Here is a 3,257-nt window from a genome sequence, read left to right on the forward strand (position 1 = left end):
TTATAAAACCTAAATATTAAAGTATATGTGTAATATAAACATTTATAATATTACCTTTATAGCAGCTTCTTTCTTCTATATAACTATTTGCCTCCATTAGTCAGACCCATTTTGAACCTAACCTTTTAGTAATAAGAGCTGACTGGATCTGCCTGAAATTGTTCACCTGGTGATGGAATGGCTGGAACCAGGACTTGCTGACATCATGCCTTTCCCTGCCTAATCAATTTGAGATATGCTCAGCAGTTATTTTTTTCTAATATCTTATATAGAATCCCACTGTACAAAATGGTAAGTGATATATAAAAATATATCATCATATGAAATTAGAAAATGATGGATGAATTCCTTGGCAATTTCAATCTTAATTGTTAGGTGGGAAATACTTTGTTTTTCATCATCCTGAAACATCTCCATGGAGCCACTGTGCTCCCAGGAACTCCATTTGAAATCCTGTTCAATAACTAGTCCACTTGCCTCTTTGATTGATTCAGTGATATTCTGCTGAATGGCAGTGCTCTCTCTTCTTCATGACTGTAGAAAGTCTTCATCAATACTTTCTTGGTGAAAAAAAAAATCACTATATATACCCTGGTAATGATATCAACTAAAGAATCCCACAGTGGATTTGTACTAAGCATCTTTAAACGGGGAGTTCAATGATTCAGAGGATGTGAATTCATATAGCAGTAGTTGTTTGACCTGGTCCTCAGCAAGTATCCACAGTACATGGATTAGATGTCATAACAAAATTAATTACTTGGCTCTTATCCTCTAGGACACTAAAGAACAATTTAAAACCCAAGAATTTTCAAGTGGAGATCAGCTTTCCCTTACTTTTTCTGTTTTACACAGAAGCAATACAAAGCTTCCCTTTGCCAGGTGGACACCCTGAATGACTTAATTGAATATCAGGAGCAGTGACACCCCAGAGAGGGTTCTATTTCAGTTGAATGATCTTCAGTGACTTTCTGGCTGCATAAGGGCCAGACCTCAAACAGCAAAAGATTGTGTTTGTGCCTAGTTTCTGAGAATAGCTTACATGAACTCTCAGTTTTGATCTAACCTAGAGAGTAATCATTCCTGTCTATGAAGTTTACAATGTCACCAAAAGCAGTTTAGTTTAAACTGCTGAGTTCAAAAATTCTGAAAGAAAGAAAGAAAAAAGAGGAATGATGTGCAGAAAAATAACTGCAATATACAAAATGAAAGAATTTTAAAACTAATTAACTGAGTTAAAAATGAATAGAGACACAATTCCATTTCTCAATATTACTTGGAAGGAGAATAAATAAAAAGAAAATAATGTCTACTTGATATAAGAATAAATACAGCAAAGGAAACTTAATCAGTGAAATAAAGCACACTGCCTGAAAATGTCAACCAAAGCAGAGGAGCAGAAGCTAGCTTGACATTTTATATCCAGCATGTGCCTTTTCCTAAATTCCTTTTCCTATGTGCTTTCATCAAACACTTGCAGAAACGGACCAAGTCTACAACATGCTGTGAGAACAAGACGGAGAAAAGAATTAATAACCAGAAGCTAATAGTAATAACTGCATGGAAGGATAAGGGGTTTGGACAAAGCAAATTATTTGACTACAGAATACTTTTCCAAAGCTATGAATTCATTCTTTTTATCATTTTATAGGAACAAAGAACAAATTAAAACATAAGTATTGGTACTGATCTTTCATCACAAAGATCTGATCTAAGTCTGCAATTGCCTAAAGAACAGCTTAAGTCAAAATGAAATGAAAGAAGCAATATCATATCATTAGTGACAAAACTCAAAATGTCTTATTTGTTAAGTAGACGTGATCACAAATTAAGTTTGAAATTCTCTTCTAAACACTAAAGTCAGGATGGATGATGGTCTGCTTCCAATGTTCTCCTTATTTTTACGGTTGTATGAAGCCACGCTTTAGAAATCATGTTAGCACATTTTTCTAATCTTGGCTAAAGTCTCTATTTTTGATATCAGACATGACTTCTGATGTGTGAATTCAGGTTTTACAGATTGAACTTATTTCTCACAAAAATTCTTGTTTAGATCTTAACCCCCTATACCTTAGAATGTGTCCTTTAGAAATAAGGTTTTTGTAGATCTAATAATAAATAATACTGTATATTAATAACATAGCAATAACATAATAATACTATATTAGCACAATAATACAATAATATCAGACTAAGATGGTCCCCCAATCCAATATGATTAGTGTCCTTACAAAAAGGGGAAATTTGGGCACAGACATGCATAAGAGAAAACACCAGGTAAAGATGAGTTCTGTTGCCATAAGACTAGGGCCTAGGAATAGGATCAACTTCAGATAGAAAGTAGCCTGCCAACACATCAGTCTTGAACTTCTAGGCTCCAGAACTGTGTTACAATGAATTTCCACTATTTAAGCCACTCACTTTGTGGCCCAAGAATACAATGGTATTGTAAATACGTGATTAGATTAATAAATTACTGTTTTACTGTTCGTCTCACCCCTATGGTAGGAAAGTCATTAGAACTGCTAAGTTCATTTAAGAATATTAGTATCACTTTATTTTTGAAACACATGTAGAACAATTAGAACAATACAGAGATTAATATAATTCTTGCACAAGGATGACATGCAAATTGGTGAGGCATTCTACATTTTTGGAACCACCAGATGACCCAGCTATTTTACTTTTTGTTATTTATCCAAAAGAACCAAGCATACTATAGTAACAAATGCATACCTGACCTATAGCAGTGCAATTCACAATAGCCATGTTATGGGAACCAGCCTTGATGCCTTTCAACAGATGAATGGATAACTAAAATGTGGTATATACACACAATGGAATTTTATTCTGCCATAAAGAATAATGGAATGGTGTCATTTGCTATAAACGGATGGAACTGAAGGGCTGGGGTTGTGGCTCAGCTGTAGAGTGCTCGCCTTGCACATACAAGACCTGGGTTTGATTCTCAGCACCACATAAAAATAAATGAATAAAATAAAGGCATTGTGTCCAACTACAAATAAAAAATAAATATTTTTTAAAAATAAAAAATAAATAAATGAATGGAACTGGAGAACATCATGCTAAGTGAAATAAGCCAGACTCAGAAAGCCAAGGGTTGAATGTTTTCTCTCATATGAAAACACAGTGTGCTGGGAGCCATTAGCCAAGTAGGTATGACAATTTCCTTGCCAGCGTACCCCATGTTGCAGTGACATTGAATGTAGGTGACCTTGCTCAAGGACCAAGGCGGA

General features: G+C 34.7%; 1 pseudogene; it reads left to right on the forward strand.

The window, feature by feature from the left end:
- Positions 1 to 2,555: 2,555 nt before the first annotated feature.
- LOC124085129 (U6 spliceosomal RNA) lies at positions 2,556 to 2,655 on the forward strand (annotated as a pseudogene).
- Positions 2,656 to 3,257: the final 602 nt, after the last annotated feature.

This window comes from Marmota monax, unplaced genomic scaffold, assembly GCF_021218885.2.
Source record: "Marmota monax isolate L192 unplaced genomic scaffold, Marmota_monax_Labrador192_F-V1.1 WCK01_AAM20220418_F8-fsc00013, whole genome shotgun sequence".
NCBI classification, from domain to species: Eukaryota; Metazoa; Chordata; class Mammalia; order Rodentia; family Sciuridae; genus Marmota; species Marmota monax.